An 18,702-nucleotide genomic window follows, 5' to 3' on the forward strand; every position below is an offset into this window, starting at 1 on the left:
AATGGTTTTCAATTTTTCTAATATTGCAACCCTTTAATACAGTTCCTCATGTTGAGGTTCCCAGTCATAAAATTATTTTCATTGCTGCTTTAAAGTTGCAATTTTGTTACTGTTATAAATCATAATGTAGATCCGGGCACAGTTGTTGTCATTTTAAAAAGCAGCACAAGAGAGAAAGGTGACTTGCGATAGAGCTCAGGTGGAGGGTTTTTTTTTTTTTTTTTTTGGTGGAGGGGTTTTTATTGGGGGAAAGTGAATAGGAAAAGGGGAGAGGGCAGAGAACCAGCCTCTGAGGACAGGAGTAGCAGAAGAGAAGAGAGAAGAGAGAGATAGACGAACAGACAGACAGCCTGAATGCTAACAATGGTGGCACATACCTTTAGTCCCAACACTTGGAGGCAGAGGCAGGCAGATCTGTGAGTTCAAGGTCAGCCTGGGAGCAAGTCCCAGAACAGCTAGGGCTACACAGAAAAATCCTGTCCTAAAAAATAAACAAACAAAAAAGAATTGTTATGTAAATATATAATATGCAGAATATCTGATATTTGACCATTGTGAAAGGGTCCTCCAACCCCCCAAAAAGGTTGGGAACAGCTTCTCTAACCTGTACACCCTACTTGCCCAAGGACAGATGACTTCCTGGAATGTTGGGGGTTGTTGTTGTTCATAACAAGTCACATGTTTTCTCTTCTGTGAAAAAGGTTGGTTGCCCCAATTACATAGGATATGCTTGTTCACATGTAGGCAGGAGGTAATGTATGGTGTGTCTGTCCCTCACTGGCAGTGGGTTCACCTGCAGTGTGGCCCCTTGGCCTGTCAAGGTCCCTCTCCTGCTGGTTTTTACAGCACCTGAACGCCTGGAGCCTATTGTCTATGGGAGACAAGCCACTTGCTCTCACTCCCCTAAACAAGTTTGTTTGGCTCATCTGCATAGGATGTCCTTAATCACACTGTGGGTGGGAGGTTCACAGGCAGGAAATGTGTCAGGATATATGCTTGCCTCTGATTGGATGTAGTCTAGAGGTATATCAGGATGTATGCTTGCTCCTGATTGGACCTGACAGGAAATACTTAAACTGTTGTACACCCTGATTCGGGGCCGTTTTCTGGAAACTCAGTGATGGACCTGGTTAGACCCCATTCACCAGCGAGTATTTAATTAAAGCTTGCTTCCGATTTGGTTGTGGTAGTGGTCTTATTCTTGACTGGTTGGATTAATAAGAACTGTCACAAGTTTTTGGCAAGACTGGGTTACAGAAGGAGAATGTCTCAAAGAAAATAAGAATAATTAATGATAATTTTAAAAATTAGTCACTTGTAAGGCTGTGGGTTGAGAAAAATCAGATAGAAGAGGTATGATTTTAATCATCTAGTTTTTTAGAGAAAGGCAAAATCTGCTGAAAAGAAACAGCTCCCCATAGCCCCATAGCCTGAGGCGACTCAACAGCAACTTGTTCTTGGGCATCTAGATATGCCTGGTTCTTTGCATCCCTAGAAATCTACTTTTCTTCCTAATGTTGACTTTGGTCATTTCTAAGAGCCAGGAACTGAAAAACAGGAGTTTTTTTGTTTTTTGTTTGTTTTTTCTTTTTTTCCTGTCTGTTTACCATTATCATTCTGGGACAAAGACCTTAGGGACTTAAAAGGGGCAGAGAAACTAAAGGGAAACAGGCCTACCCTGGGGCCACTGAAGACTGAGCCAGGTTTTGCCTCCCTTTTTAGGTCTGGCCACCCTCTTTCTCCCACTGGCCTCTACCCAGTCCCGGGCAGCCACATCAAGGGCCTAGGGTTGTGGCACAGACCTCTCTCATTACAGGGTGGTGAGGCATGAGGCCGATTGGTCACCATTGTACAGGGGCACAAAAAGTTCTTTAGGGCTGTCCTGAATAACAAAGATTATACATGCCCTTATTTATCTGAGCACATGCCTTCCGTTTCCACACAATTGACTTACAAATTCTCTTTCTGAGAACAATGGCTATTCAGAGGTTTGGGACATTTTGTCCATGTGACTTCTGGCTAGGGACCCATAGTCCTCAAGAAAGGGGGGTGTGGAGCGGGGAGTTTGGTATCAGTCCTACAAAATAGGCCAGTACTTGGACGCGCAGGTCCTGGTGTTTGCCAAGAAATCTGTGGGCACACACAGGTGACTGGCTCCTACCTGCTCCAGGACACTTTGCATGGAACTGTCACGTGTCCTCGTAGGCTCTCACACAACTCCCCCACCCAGACATTGAGTAACTGTGTCCTCAAGTAAGGTCACGGTAATGCGATTGCAGATATCATCCAGGCCAAGAAATGGTAAGAAAAAATGACTCACTGGACAGAGTACGGGCCACCGTGACTGCCTGTCTTTCAAAAATGCCACTTCAGCTCCTATAGAAACTAGAGCAATAAAGACCTCTTATCCTCCTGACCTGGAATGCTCCAGACAGAGGCCCTTGAAGCTCCTAGGAGGCTGGACACAGTGGTGCTCTCCTAAAATTCTGGCAGGAGGATCAGGAGTTCAAGACTAGCCCTGGTTACACAGTGAGTTCAATACCAACTTGGGCTACAGGAGAGAGCCTGTCTTGAAGTACCAGCATTTTCGGACAGGGGCAGGAGGTACAGCTCCCTGCCTATAGCAGACTGAAGAGTTTGTTCCCCTAGACTTTTAGGGACCTTGACTCAGGCCAAACTGGGCTTTCTAACTTTGACACAGAAAATAATTTCAGGACGAGCCATTTAATGAAGTAGCAGTGGGGTTTAAAAATGATATTTTAGTATAGGCTTAGGCACAGGTGTTAGGAGAGGCACTCCAAAGAAAGTGGAACACACCTAAGGCATGGCTCTGGGCTTCTCCATGGAGGGGCTGCAGCTTCTGATTTTCACACTGTCACTGGGGTCACAGTGGAAGAGCAGGGAAGGGGAGAAAAGTGCATGCACACTTGCTCACACTTGTCCCCTACATATTTGAACATGCATACATGCATGCACACATACCACATACAGATACACATGCTGAAAATACTCTCAAAAAGATGAGCCAGGTGGCGGCGGCACATGCCTTTAATCCCAGCACTTTAAGCAGAGGCAGGTAGATCTCTGAGTTCAAAGCAGCCTAATCTACAGAGTGAGTCACAGGACAACCAGGGCGACACAGAGAAACCTGTCTTGGAAAACAAAACAAAACAAACAAAAAACGTATAAAGGAAGACAGTTGACCAAAAAGCCTGGAAACCCTTCCCTACCAGGGTAGCAAACGGCAGTTGTGAGAAAAACCCAGGCTGTAATAGAAGAGAGGCCAGTGCTATGTAACTAGTCATGAGAGTTTGGCTCCACGCTTTCAGCACGTGCCTCTTCCAGGCCCACTAGGCCACTCCCATCCTCAGGAGTGGCCTTCTCTTTCTTGGCAGGCTTTTCTATTTCTTTATCATATGTCCCCAGTGCAAGTCTTTGCCCCGTGACACAAGCATCTGGGGACCTCAGCAGGTGCCCTTGGACGCTGATCCACAACTCTCGACAGGATTTGGGTGAGTTTTCACGTTATTGTATTAATATCTCCAGAGTAGCTAAGAAACCTAAAGGAGACTAGGAATGGTCCTGAGGGGCACTCAGCAGAATAAATATCCAAGTCATAGGGAGGGAGAAAAGGGAAGGACAGAGTTGGGAGGGAGGGAGAGAGGGAGGGAGGGAGGACATTCTCACTGTAGGTAAAGGTAGCAGCTTTGTTTTAGATGGTGTCTGAGGAAGCAGTGAGACAGTACTCCAGGTTACAAACCACCATAAAATAGCCTAACGCTGGTGTTTCTCAACCTTCTTAATGCTGTGACCCCTTAATACAGTTTTCATGCTGTGATCCCCAACCATAAAGTTATTTCATGGCTCCTTCATAGTTGTAGCTTTGCTAGTTATGATCAGAATGTGTTTATATCTGATACGCGACTGCAAAGGGATCGTGACCCCCAGGTTGAGAACGGCTGCTCGAAGTGGAGAGCATGTTAATGCTTTGTTAGCTGTTTTTCAGAGAGCGTTACTATAGATTCTCAGCTGTTAAGAGTCTTTAACTGGAAGCTGGAGAGATGGCTCAGAGGTTAGGAGCACTGGCTGTTCTTTCGGAGAATTCCAATTCCCAGCATCCACATGGCAGTTCACAACTGTCTATAACTCCGGTAGGCAAAACACCAATGCACATAAAATAAAGACAAATTTTAAAAAATCTTTAACTAGACCCTAGGTGAGAGACACCTTCTCTTTCCCATGTCCCCATAATTTTCCTGTCTTTCTATCCTGCTTTAAAAAAAAAAAAACCAAACAAAACAGACAAAATAACAACAGCAAAACCAACCTACTTTCTCTAAAATTTTTCCATGTATTTTGCCTTACTTGAAATGTTATCTGACTTGGCTTGTTTAAGACATGGTGAGGCAAGGAAGCCAGGACTCTGCTTGGCTAAGAATGTGTTTTTGCAGCCTGAGACCCTCACCTGTATATCCCGTGTACAAACCCCCACTCTGAACAATGTCCCTGGTGACCTGTGAGGACCTATACTTGCAGAGAGCTGTACATACACATGTTTTAAACAATGGGAATAAGTTCTTCCCTTTAGCAATCCCCTGGTAGTATCTGTTTCTATTCAAACAATCCTACAACACGGTTATGGGGCAGTGGGCCAGTTCAGCCTACGCTGGTTTGGAACGCATGTTTAATAAAGCAAACTATGTCTTTTTCTTTTTTGGTGGACACTGTGTCTTCTTAGGAACCTTTAGGAAGAATTCTCTATCTGCTCTTTTGCCTATGCCTAATTGGGTGTGCATACGATAGAAATCAGATGGTTCATGGGAAAGGACATGTGCTGTGAGCAGGAAGGCTTACATAATCTAATTCTGTTAATAAAAGCACAGAAATGCTCACACTCTGCCCCTTAGCAATCAAACTCCTCCTCCTCTTAAACCCCATAAAAGGAAGCTCCAAACAGTACCCGGACCCCTGAGTGCCTTTTCTCATAGGGGCCATTCTGACATGTCTTTTGAGTCTGCTCTGGGCTTTTTCTTTAAACAAAGTCTCCTTTGCTTATCTGTGTGCGATTATTTCGGTTCATTGAATAAGAGGCCAAGAACCTGAAAACACCGGGCCCAGACCCTGGCCACTTGTAGTGATGGATCTCTCTATGTTGTCCAAGTCAGCCTCCAGTTCCTGGGTTCAAGGGATAGAGCGTCTCCTGCCTCACCCTCTGGTGATAAAACACTGTGACCAAAAGCAGCGTGAGCAGGAAAGGGTGTATTTCCCTTACACTTCCACATCGCAGTCCATCGCTCAAGGAAGTCGGGGCCAAAACTTGGAGGCAGGACTGATGCAGAAACTATGAAGGAATGCTGCTTGCTGGCTTGGTCCTCCAGTCTGGGCATACCGTTTGGCTTACACGGGCCTCAGTACCCACTGTGCAGTGGGTAGTTGAGGGGTGTGCCACCCCCCGGGCAGGTGGTCCTGTACGAGAAAGCAGGGTGAGCAAGTCATGACCAATCAACCATTAATTAATAAATTGCCCCACAAGCTTGCCCACAGGCTAATCTGGTGGGGTCATTTTCTCAATTGAGATTCTGTCTTTCCAAATCATTCTTGCTTGTATCAAGTTGGCAAAAACAAACAAGCAAGTCAGCACTTGGGTTCAATCATTTAATTTAATCCCCTGGTACAAAGAAGGTTTTTAGACAGGGGCACACTATAGGGCAGGGTCGAAGCTCATGATTCTGTGTCTCTGTCTCACTAGCTATCCAGGTGCGCACCACTGCACCCAGCTTCACCGTTTCTTTATTCTGAGGAAACCCCAATGGTCACATGCCACCACAGCCCCAAGCCAGCTTTCACCACCCTTCGCCTCTCTAGCCTTTCTCAGTCTGGTCTCAGTCAGCCATAGAATCCTCACCATACCAGAGTAGAAAGAACACCACCCAGGCCAGACATTCCAGCTAGGCTGGTTCAATCACTTTGGCTAAGGGACCATCCCTAGGAAGGTATGCTAAAGAGATGGGCGGAATAATTAGTCCTTTAATGAGATACTGTACTTTTCCCTCCCAGAATCCCTGCACCTGGTGCAGAAGCTTAAGGGCCACAGACACCGGGTTGTAAGTCAGCCCAGTCTGAGTTATTCTGAAAAATGAAGCTTCTCTTTTTCTTCCCTCTGTTTTCTCAGCATGTTTTTCTTCACGCCCCGCCCCCCAGCATTTTTTGGCCTCCTTACTCTTTCTCCAAAGTCTCCCTCCCTACACTGTGGCTCCTTGTTGGCCATGTGTCTGAGTTCCAATCCAGCTTACATGACATCACGGCCTTTTCCCTTCTCTCTTCCCATCTCCTCTGGGCAGTAGCTGAAGTTTATAGTTTGCCTGCCCTGCAGTTTTTCCTTTAAATATTAATAAAATTGTCTTTTGCTTCCATTTGAATCCATTGATTGATGAGACTAGGAACTCCCCTGGGAGACCCCCAATTTCCCCGACTCATTCACCAGCGTCCACAAATTCCATATTGTTTCTGATCACCTGATTAGGGAAATAACCCTCAACTTGTGCAGACTGGCACTTGCCACAGGGAGTTACTGGGAACACAGACCCCTGCCTTTTCCCCAGTGGGGCAAACCGCCCTCTAAGAGCTCCTGCACCTCCACGGGGCAGTGACAGGGTCTTGTGAGTCTGTGCATGCCATTGGGCTTACACAGGCCATGGCACCTCCCCTCCTCCCTTTGGCCAACCTCTGGCTTGATTTCTCTCCTCCTCTTTCCCACAGTTGGCTGACAGAATCACACCCGAGCTTGATCACTTCTGATAAATTGTTCAAGGTTCCCAATCTGGGTGGCGCCACCATGTGTTCCATGCCTGGGCTCCTTTCCCCACTTTGGCTCCTTCTGGCCTGTGTTGCACACTCCACTTGGCACTGATTCAGAAAAATATAATTTTCTGCCACTTCTTTCCCTCCAAACATGTCCTTTTCCTTCTGAGAGCCTTCCATATGGGAGTCCTCACATAAGCCAGATTTGCAATCTGCCATGCACTGGTAGCCTCTCTGCATCCTACACCCCACATACCTGTGAATGATGGAAAAAGCAGGAAGCAAAATACCAGAAAGGGTAGCCCTGCCATGTGGAAAGCACCAGATCACCTCCCTGTACTGTCATCTATGGGGCAGGAACATCACTCTCCTGGTCTCTTGTCTGGGGAAATGGTACAAGATGCCTGGCGTGGTGGTACAAGGCTGTAACTCCAGCACTTGGAGAGCTGAAACAGATGGATTCTTTGAGTTTGAGGCCAAACTGGGCTACAGAGTGAGTGCCAGGCCAGCCAGGACTACAGAACTCTCTCAAAAGCAAAGCAAAACATCAAAATCAGATGCAGGGTCAGGAGACCCAGGAGACACTGAGTTGAAGGGATCAAATGATTATCTGGGCAGGATGACCTTCAGTGTCCTCCTTTCCCACAAGGTTGACAAAAAGCATGTTAATCCTAGCACTTGGGAGGCCTAGGCAGGAGGATTGCTACAAGTTCAAGGTCACCTTGGGTTGCAGAGTTTTATAGTGACTGGATTGGTATTGGTTGTGTGTGTGTATTGTATATATGTGTGCACATGTATGTATGTGTGTTTGTGGATATCCATGCACATGTATGTGTGTGCACATGGAGGCAGCTTGACATCAGATATTTCCCTTAATCACTCTCTACCTTATTTTGTGAGACAGACTCTCTCACTGAATGTAGAATTCACAGCTCAGCTAGACTGGCTGGCCAGCAAGCTGCAGGGATCCTCCTGTCTTTGTCACCACAGTGCCGGGTTAGAGGCAACCGCAGCCACATATGGCATCATACATGTGCTGCGACAGAATTCAGATCTTTGTACTTACTATTCAGTGGACACTTTCCTGACTAAGCCACCATCTCCCTGGGCTCCTGGGGTTCGTTCTTTCTTCCTTCCTTCCTTCCTTTCTTTCTTCCTTCTTTCCTTCCTTTCTTCCTTCCTTCCTTCCTTTCTTTCTTTCTTTCTTTCTTTCTTTCTTTCTTTCTTTCTTTCTTTCTTTTTAATATTGGAGATAGCCCAAAAGGCTGGTTTGGAACTCGCTCTGTTCTAAGCAGGCCTTGAACCCAAGATGCACCTGGGTCAGCATCAAGCACTAAGCTGCAGGCAGACCTACAAGCCTGCAGCTTGCCAAAGCACAGCTCCCATGTTCCTTTGAGGAATCACTGAAACCAGTGTTAGGCAGAGAGCTACTGTAAGCTGTGGTCTCTGTGTTTATGGAAGAGAAGGAGGCAGTGGGCAAAGGGAGGAGGGAGCGAGGGAAGGGGGGCAGGAAGCAAACCAAGATTTACACCTGTGACCTCCAGGTCTAACCCAACTTTCTGAAGCCCGTTCCTATTATCTCTGTCTGCCTTCTATGGCAGTGAGAATGCTGGCTACAGAGGGGAGTTTTCTAAGAGTTTGAGTAGTTTTCTAAGAAACTGGGTATCACATTTTGTGCCTGCATCTAGGAGGCTGAGGCAGGAGGATTGCTGTAAGTTTAAGGTCAGTTGGGACTAAATAGTGAGACTCTGTCTCAAAAAAAAAAAGCGGCTCATTGGGTAAAGGTACTTGCTGCCAAGACTTATGACCTTGACGTGAAGGGAGAACCGACTCTCAAAGGTGGTTCCGTAGCTGAGTGTGGAAGGGCACCCTTTCAATGCCAGCAGAGGCCCGTGGGTCTACACAGAGAGTTCCGGGACAGCTAGGGCGACACGAAGATTCTCTGTCCCCCACCCCAAAAAGGGTAGTCCTCTGACCTCCACAGTGTGCCTGGCGCTTGTTCGTCAACACACATACATGTACAGCCACACATAAATGAGTTTAAAATGCAGAAAAGTATCCTATAGGGAGTTCTCTCCAATGTACATGGGCGTCTGTGTGCTAGAAATTCTCTTCGCAGAACTGGATGGTGTCCTCGTTTGCTTACGAATGCTGTGATAAAACACCGAGCGGAACCAACATGGGGAGGAGAGGATTTGGCTGTCAGACTACAGCCCCTCAATGACAGAACCAAGACAGGATCTTACGGCAGGAACCTGCGGTAGAAACCGGGGCAGAGACCGTGGAGGAACGCTGTTTACTGGCTTGTTCAGCTACCTTTCTTCTACAGACCAGGCCCACTTGCCCAGGGGTGATATTGGCCACAGTGGGCTTGGCTCATCTACATCAACTAGCAAGTTTTAAGAAAATGCCCCATAGACATGGCCCAATCTGATGGAAGTAATTCCTTAACTGGGCCCCACCTCCCTCCATGTCTAGGTTTGTGTCACAAACCGTGACAACAAATTACCTAAAAAAAAAAAAATCTAAAGGTGATCATCAGAGGGGAAACTTGCTATCTGGAGACCGAGGAGGAGGGAACGCCATCAAATGATGGAAAAACCAGCCCAGGCCAGGTATGGTGGGTGACTGCAGTCCTAATACTCCGGAGGCTGAAACAGGAAGGTATAGACTTCAAGGCCAGCATGGAGTACATAGCAAGACCCCATTTCAAGCCAACCAACCAACCAACCAAACCCCAATACTTGAGAAACCACACAAGAAACCTTCACCCACTTCCACCCCCAGTTAAAACACAGAAGGGTGGAGTTTCATTGCCTTCTGACCTTTTGAAAGGGATCCTGTCTGGTGATCTCGGTGGCAGGGAGAGGCTTAGCCTTCGGACCTGAAGCAGAACTGGGGCAGAGGGAAGCTGATATCTGGAAGAGACACTGTTCTTGCCTTTCTCCAGCCAAGACAGGTTTTGAAACTCTCTGGAGCCATGACCCAATCCCCACTGGACCCAGCTCAAATCAGTCTCTTTACTTTAGTCTCCCTTTTGAAACAGCCTGGGTGTGAGCCAACGTGTCTCATGGCTAAGCCACTCTACTCAGTCTCTACAAATAAGCCCCAGAGACCGACAACCTCTGGACCTAGCCTGGACCCTATTAAAGCTAAGTGACTTGGAAGCAACTCTGGACCTAGATGAGGGGAGCACTAACCATCACTGATAGCACGCTTACTGAGCATGCATGGCACTCTGGGTTCAAGTTCTAGTATGGGGAAATTTTGTTTGTGCTCTAACAAGATTAGAGGGTGGAGCCAGCTATAAATAAAGCTTTATTTGTTAGAGCGCTGACAAAATATTGCCACAGGGAAAACATTTAAAAATTAAAGAAATGCCAGGTGGTGGTGGTGCCATGCCTTTAATTCCCACACTCAGGTGGTAAAGGGAGGTGGATCTCTGAGTTCTGGGCCAGCCTTGTTTACAGAGAGACTCTCAGGATAGTCAGGGCCACACAGAGAAATCCTGTCTTGAAAAGCAGAAGGGGAGGAGGAGGAAGAAGAAGATGACTACCTTATCTGGGTATGGTCTCCCACACTGTATAGCCCAACACTCCAGAGGCAGAGGCAGGTGGATTGCTAATGAGATCAAGGCCAGTGAGGGCTACAAAGTGAATTCCCAGCCAGCCAGGGTTACATAAGTGATACCTTGTCTCAAAAAACTAGTTGCCTAAGGCTGTAGAGACAGCTCAGTAATTAAGAGCACGCAATGGCTGTTCTTCCAGAGCACCCAGGTTTTGTTCCCAGCACGCAAGTGGTGGCCAACAACCATCTGTAGTCCCAGTTCCAAAGAATCCAATGTCCTTTTCTGGCTTCCTCAGGAACTCCATACGTACATGCAGGCGAACATAAATGCACATAAGATAAAAGCAATAAAACGAAACAGAACAGAAGCCTAGCTAAGCAACAATTTCTGTATGGTTTGGTTCTTGTCTAGGGACACTTTTTATGTCAATTGTATTCCTTCTGACTGGAAAAAAAGAAGAGAAAGAGGCAGATTTTTGAAGTAATGGGCTACCACTAGGATCCTTCACACAGTAGACTTTTATGTTCATCTTCCCTCAGATAAGTTGTAACGGGTTGTGTGTCACAAGCAGCTGCTCAGGTGCTGCCTTCCACAGACCACAGACCTTCACTGTGTCTTCTTCCTTCTGCTGAAAATCGTAAGCTTGCCCTGGTTACCAAAGCTCAGCCCAGCAGTGACAGTGGGCTTCTTCCTAAAAGCAGGATGGGGTTAAGACCTTGGCACGTGTGTGTTGGAGCTTGTATACACCGGGCTGGCTTTGAACTCACAGAGATCCCCCTGCCTCTGCCTTCTGAGTGCTAAAAGGCATATGCTACCACAGTTTGGCTCATTTTTATTTTTATTTTTTTGGTTTGGCCAGCCTGGAACTTGCTATGTAGGCCAGGCTGGCCTCAAACTCAGAGATCCCCCTTCTCCTCCTCCAAATGCTGGGATTAGCTGTTCTTGTTTTTTGAAACACGGTCTCACGTAGTCTAGACTGTTCTCAAACTTCCTATAAAACCGAACATGACCTTGAACTTCAGATTCCTGAGTGCTGGGATCACAGGTGTGAGCGCCAACCATGATGTTTGTGTCTTTGTCACTTTAGAGTTGGGAAATGTGAGCCCTCTGACTGTCCCACTTTCTCAGGATTGCCTTGGCTAGTCCTATTGTTTTTTATGAGTTTTAGAACCTGTTTGTTCATTTATATAAACAAAGGTAGTAGGAGTTTCTAAATTAATAAAAATATTTTAGATGTGTGTGCTTATGTGTGTGTGCACACGTATGGGTACGCCGACCTGGGCTTGTGCATGGAGGCCAAAGGATGCCAGACATCCTTCTCTGTCCCTTTCCCTTTTAATTCCTTGAGGAGTCTCTCACTGAACCTGGAGCTACACGGGAGGCCAGCAAGCTTCACCCGGCCTCCTGTTTCCACCCTCCACAGCACTGGTGTTACTGGGGTACAGGAAACCGTGCTTGTTTTCTTCATGGGTTCTGGGGATTTGAACTCAGGTCCTTATGCTTGTGCAGCAAGTGCTCCTACTTGCTAAGTCATGTTCCCAGCCCAAATCTTTACTGTCTTGAGCTCACTGTGTAGTCAAGGATGATCTTGAGGGTTGGAGAGACGGCTCAGAGGTTAAGAGCACTGGCTGCTCTTCCAGAGGTCCTGGGTTCATTTCCCGGCAACCACATGGTGGCTCACAGCCATCTGTATGAGATCTGGTGCCCTCTTCTGGCCTGCAGACACACATGGAAGGAATGTTGTATACAAAATAAATAAATCTTAAAAAAAAAAAAAAGGATGACCTTGAATTTCTGACCCTCCTGCTTCTACCTGAGTGCTAGGATTACAGGTGTGGGTTTCTATGCTTGGTCTCGGTGGTACTGATCGACCAACCCCAATTCATCCGTTATTTTCCTCTCTCCTCCATCCCTTTCATTCTGGGCCTCTGTAGCCCTGGCTAACCTGGACATCATCACGGAGCCTAGGTTGGCCTCGGACTCCTGGGACCTTCCTGCCTCTCAGTCTTTAGGGTTCTGGAATTAGAAGTGTGGGCTACTAGGCTGGGTTTCCAAGGCACGGATAGTAGAGAATGGGTAAGAAGAAAATGAAAGCCATGTCCTGGGAATTAAATCGGAATTCAGTCTGTGTTGCCTGTTGACAAATAAAAATCAGGAATTGATCTTTAAACTGTACTTTATTCAGAGAGCTGGCAATCTGGGAGGGAAATCTGCCTTCCCCAACCATCTCTGCTAGCATATTTATAGGGAATCAGAAAAGGGGCGACAATCAATCCAAAGTTTAGTCCCTCTGTCCCTCTGGACAGGCAGTTGGTCTCGACTCTGAGGTTTCAGAGGATTCAACACACTATGGCCACCCGGTTTTGCATTCTCCCTGAGTCTCCATTTGGACGACATCCCGTTTGAAGGTTAACTTGGAGCAAACAAACAAACCATTACCAGAGTGTACATGTTGGATTGCTACCAATGTGTACAGTCAGAATCCTTCCTACAAAATGAAACAAAGAATGTGCTCTTACAATACAGAATATAAAGGGCTCCAACTTCTCCCCCATTATAACTGGTAGGTAGTCAGTTTCACTGGAAGATAATACTTGGCACATAGAGTAATCGAAGTAAATTTTTGGAATCGCATATTAGGGGACAGATTGTGGAGGGCCTTGGAGTTCAGCTTAAGAGTTTTTGAACTTAATACAGTTAAAAGTTAATATTGGCAGCAGTACATTTGAATGTAGAACACATATGAATATGGAGATAGTAATAACAGGAAGACCAATGAAGAATGTACTGTAGTCTCTCAGAGAGATACCTGAGCATGTGACAGTGCTGAGGTATGGCAGTCTCAGAGCTGTTGAAATGCCCAGAGTGTCATCACAGACGAAACTGGGGCTGAGAGATGATGCACAGACTGAGACACTCTCCAGAGGGGAGCTGCTTCCCAAGGGAGCAGTTTGGCAAATACCTAGAGATTTGCTGATGTCCCTAACGGAGTCACATGCTACTTATAAAGTGCCTGCTAATTAGCCTGTAGAGTCAGCAACTGCCTTTGATTTGAACCCGGGTTTGACTGATGGCTAATCTCAGTAGTCATCTTGACTGCATCTGGCGTCAACTGAAACCCAAACTGCAGGGGCACTCCTGAGCGATTTTCTAGACCACAGTGTTAGAAGCAGGAAGACCCACCCTAAGTCTGGGTGGCACCTTCTGGACGTGGAAGAAGGAAACTGCTCTTGCCTGCTGCCCCCACCCTCACAGACACGTCCGTCTATCGTGCTGCTCCCGCGTTCCTTCCCTGACATTAGAGCCTGCCTCTGTGGGATTCTAACAGACGGAAGACCGGCAGCTCTCCAGGAACCCTCCAGGCCTCAGGGTCAGACTGGGGCTGCAGAGACACCCAGCCTCATAGACGGAACAGCTACCGCATTCTTGGCCTCGCCAGTGTGAGACAGCCATTGCGGGACTGCTCCAACAGTATCCTGTAAGTCATGTTCCATTTCCATTCTATCAGTTCTGGTCCTTTAGGGAACCCCTGACTAATGTACTGGACTTGAGAAGCATGGAGCAGGGCAGCTTAGAAAACAATAGGGAAAACAATAGGGGCTGCAGAGATGGCTTAGCATGTGCACGTACCCACATGGACATCACACACAACTAAAATGGTTTTCTTAATCTAAAAAAAAAATTAATAAACTTGGGAAATCTGTGCAAAGCAGATCATTAACTATAGAGAATCAATAGTGGTTTCCAGCATCAGCCAAGGTAAGTGTGAGCTTTTCTTTTCTTCTACTGTGAGCAAGTTCTAAAATTGGTCTGAACCTTCAGTCTAAGTTTATTTAAAATAATATTTATTATTATTATTATTAATTTTTTTGAGAAAGGGTATCTCTGTGTAACATCTCTGGCTGTCCTGGAACTTGCTCTGTAGACCAGGCTGGTCTCAAACTCACAGAGTTGCACCAGCTCTCCGAGTGCTGGAACTAAAAATGTGTGCTGACTCTGCCCTGCTAGGCTTTTTTTCCTTTTTTTTCGCATGGGTTTCAGGAATTAAAGTCAGGTCTTGAAGTGTGTGGTTGGTGCTTCCACTCACTGAGCCATTTTATAGGCACAAGTTTTGAAACTTTTGACTGAATTTCTAAAAATAGTTTTTCTTTCACTTATCCCACCAAGCACTAAAATAATCTGAGAGATTTTATTTTTCTTGTTTGGATCTTATTTATTTGAGACAAAACTTGGTAATGCAGCTCAGGTTGGCCTCAAATTCTCAATCCTGGGGATGGGGACATGGTGCGGGAGAATTATCTGTATTCTGTCAATCATATTTTAATAAAACGCTGATTGGCCAGGCAGGCAGTATAGGCAGGAAAGCCAGACAGGAAGTAGGGGTGGAGCAAAGAGACTGGGAGTATTCTGGAAGCAGAAGCTCTCTCTCAGCACTCCTGCGCAGATCACCGAAGAGGCAGCATGTAACTTGCCCAGCTGAGAAAGGTACGGAGCCATTATGGCTAACATAGATGAGAATAATGGGTTAATATACGTTATAAGAGTTAACAAGAAGCCTGACCTAATGGGCCAATCAGTTTATAACCTTATGGAGTCCTGTGTGTGATTTTTCCTTGGGACTTGCTGGCTTGTTGGGGTACTGGGCGGGACAGAAACCCCAACAAGCTGGCCCACACACTACAGGGACATAGCTTAGTTGGTAGAATGCTTGCCTTATATGCATAAGGCCCTGGGTTGGATACTCAGTGGTTGGTCACTCTCATAACGGACTCGCCACTGTTTGAGAGGAGCCTCAATCTGCCTGGTCAGTTGGTATGGTAATACACAGGACCCACAGCTGAGTAAGACTGTGGCTTATAATTTTTTCCCCAGCATGGCCCCTTCCAGCACTGTGAGGCTAGCCCAGGGGAAAGAAGACACTAGACTAGGTCAAGCCTGATTTCCTATTCAGACAAGGCACGTGCGACCTTCAGCAATGGGGCTTTACCAGCTAATCCTGTGGGTAACCAATAGCTGTTGCCGTTGTCTACACTGTTTTAGGAGGCCTCAGAGACCTCCCGGACAATGTTGTTTTTCTGAGACTAGGTCTGTTCTAGTTCTGCTGATTGCCAACTTGACTTGACCCAGAGTGTTTGGAGAGGACAGCCTCAATTGAGGAACTGCCTACACCATATTGGCCTGTCTGTGGTAGACGGCCTTAATTGCTAATTGATGGTCGAGGGCCCAGTCCACTGTGGGCAGTACCATTCCCTGGGCTGTAAAAGAAAGCTGCCTAAAAGGGGCGGTGGTGGTGCACACCTTTAATCCCAGCCCTCAGAAGGCAGAGGCAGATGGATCTCTGAGTTTGAGGCCAGCCTGGTCTACAGAGTGAATTCCAGACAGGGTTACACAGAGAAATCCTGTCTCAGGAGCAGGTGGGGAATTCATGAATTCACAGAGATCTGCCTGCCTCTGTCTCCAAAGTGCGTCATTCTGTCTGTAAATCAACATTTACAAAAACTTTTATTTGCATTCATTCCATGCGGAATTTGTCCCTGTGCTCTAAGTTTTGCTTCTTTAGTTTCTTCTGGGATGTCTTTTTCTTCCGTGCAGCCTCCTCTTCTGGCTTAGCAAGGGTTTGTTTTCTTAGTGAAGATATCTCAGTGTGGTGGGGAGTTCTGGGGTGGGTTGACCTGAACAGGAGTTCCATGCGCGCCGTGATACATTAACTGCCACGTGAGTATAGTGATGACGGGGGAATCTGGGTCTGAGTCTTCATGCTTAGCACTGGTTTCTGACTTCTGAAACAGGTACACTAAGAATTCACACTCTTTCTGGGCCACCAGTCCTGCACCAAGTTTCATCATTTGGCTTCTAGCTCCTTCATTATCCTGCCAGAAGGGCACACACTGCGGCTTTACAGTGTTATCTTTCAGATAATGTGCGCCCGAATGATCTAGGCGGCTTCACTGATAGTCTTAAAGTGAGCACGAGCATTTGAAAGTCTTGTTTTACACAACTTTGTAGAGGTTTCCGAGAGTAGTGAATCATTTTCACAGGCCAACCTCAAACAGCTCACAACAAGCGGGAATCAACTGTTTTTTCTTGAGACAGGGTTTCTCTGTATAACAGCCCTGGTTGTCCTGAACTTGCTTTGTAGACCAGGTTGGCCTCGAACTCACTGAGATTCGCCTGCCTCTGCCTCTTGAGTGCTGGGATTAAAGGCAAGGTTGCCGTTGCTTGGTAGAATCAACGTTCTTAATAAGCTCTCCAGATATTGATTTTGTACGTAATGACTGAGACCCTGGGCTGGCTTTGGTGGTGTATGCCTGTAATCTCTGCACTTAAGAGCCAGAAGCAGGGGGATCATTATAAGTTTGAGGCCACCTTGCCTACATAGTGAGTTCCAGGTCAGCCATGGCTACATAAGGAGAGCCTATCTCCAAAATAGATAAAAATAATAAATAAATAATACCAACTTCCTATTTATTTTCTTGATTTGTATGGAAAAAGAAAGAAGAAAATAGCATCTCGGGGCTAGAGAGATGGCTCAGTGGTTAAGAGCATATACTGCTCTTCCAGAGGTCCTGAGTTCAGTTCCTGGCATCCACACATCAGGCATAAGGGTGTGTACGGGGTGTGATTGTCTCCTGAGACAAAATGAATCTTGAGAAGATTTTTGTTTGGCTGCTGATGGAGCTTGTGCTGCAGCACCGTAGCCCAATCTTTTCTTATGTGCTGGACAAATGTGTTTGTAGAACCGTAAAAAGGGACTCTTTCTCTTGCACACACATATTCCAAGTCCTGAGACTGTAATCTTTGTTTCTCTAGTCTAGTGTTCCGCCTCAGATGCGCAGGATAGTCCATGGATTTGGTTAAGATCATGGGGGGTCAAACTTGTGCTTGTACCGCAGTTCCTGGCATGGCTCCTTTTTGGCTAGTGACATGATCCTGGGAAAATTATCTTTTCATGCTTCAGTTTTCTTATCTGTAAAACAAGGCTAAAAAGAACCGAGTAATTTAAGAGGCCTGTGACCCCAACACTGGAGAAGCTGAGACAGGTGGATTATTATGAGTTTGAGGTGAGCCTGGACTACATAGTCAAGACAACATAACAGGATGTTATCTAAAAACAAACAAACAAAACCAACAACAATCAGTTATCTGCCTCTTGGGTCAGGTAAAGGTGAGGGTAATGCCAGTCCTCCTCTGTCCACTGTGTATGGCACGTCGCAGGAGCCAGCCAAGAGACTAGGCCATCATTGTCATCATCATCATCATCATCACAGCTACACCTGACACTTGGAGACCACTCCCTGTGTGCCAGGGCTGCTTTAATTCTCCATGAGTGCGGCCATCGTTTCAATCAGCAGGCAGGCAAGAGTGCAGACAGGAAGGGTTGTGGGGAGCAGGAGGGCGGGAGGAAGTGTGGCAACCTCATGAAGGCAGAGGTTAAGGGCACCATGCCTGCCAGCTGGGAAAAGCTCTGACTCACGAGAGGCCCCGGTGTCACTGTGTATCTACCGGGAGGGGAAGGGTGGGTTCACTGTTGGGCTTGGCATTTGTCTTTGCACAAATGTGTCTCCGACAGAATGGTGTGTGTGGAACTACATAAAACAGATATGGGATATGTCAGCCTCCCTCCCCTGCATATCTGTGTAATCTGGGACTTGAACCCAAGGCTGTATGCGTCTAAGCAAGTGCTGTTCCATGGTGTTCCACTCCCAGCCCCAAACCAGAATTCTTGAGACCAGGCTCCCTGAAGTAAAGAAGTTTAAGTCATTACAGAGATTAGCTAGAAAAAGGACCAAGTCCTGTGACAGGCTTTCAGATGCCAGCAGAAGTCCTAGCAAGAAGGCTAGGTGGCGTGGAGTCCAGATGAACTACTGTTTTGCAGTGCTGGTGATAGAGCCTATGGCCTTGGGCAAGCGTTCCCACTAAGGCACCCCACAGCCTTGACACATGACCTTATTAAATAGAGTTCAGTTCAGACTGACTTCTGATTGTCTTACTTTGTTCAGAAGCAATTGTATCTTTTTTTGCTTTTGCTTCTTATCTAAGCCAATAGCAAAGCAAACGTAATCAGAGAACTGGCTATGGGGACCGCCGCGGCCCCTCAGTCCAGCACAGAGAGATCACTTAGTCATTCTTTTGAACTCAGTTCCAAATCAGTTCTGTTTTCTCTCAGCAAATGCCTGCCAGTTCTCGTTTCTACTTCTGCAAATCAACCCCTCACCAGAACACATGGCATACGAACAAAAACTTAGTAATTTGATAGAATTCTCATCAAATTATCCTACAAACCTAGGTTTTCACCTGGTTGGGAGGTGATGCCTGTATTCCATCACTGGGGA

At 46.5% G+C, this 18,702-nt stretch overlaps 1 protein-coding gene across 2 annotated transcripts in view; it reads left to right on the forward strand.

Moving 5' to 3' along the window:
* Positions 1-3,353: 3,353 nt before the first annotated feature.
* Adipor2 (adiponectin receptor 2) overlaps positions 3,354-18,702 on the forward strand; it is a 63,661-nt gene continuing 48,312 nt past the window's right edge. Inside the window, exon 1 of one of the 2 annotated variants that reach the window (XM_048444398.3) lies at positions 3,354-3,512. The gene's annotated coding sequence lies outside the window, so the exon portion shown is untranslated. Of the gene's footprint in view, positions 3,513-13,691; positions 13,848-18,702 lie in introns of those variants that run through there. The other variant, XM_048444399.3, reaches the window with a different exon arrangement.

The sequence above is a fragment of the Myodes glareolus genome, chromosome 3, assembly GCF_982192425.1.
Source record: "Myodes glareolus chromosome 3, mMyoGla1.1, whole genome shotgun sequence".
Classification (NCBI taxonomy): Eukaryota; Metazoa; Chordata; class Mammalia; order Rodentia; family Cricetidae; genus Myodes; species Myodes glareolus.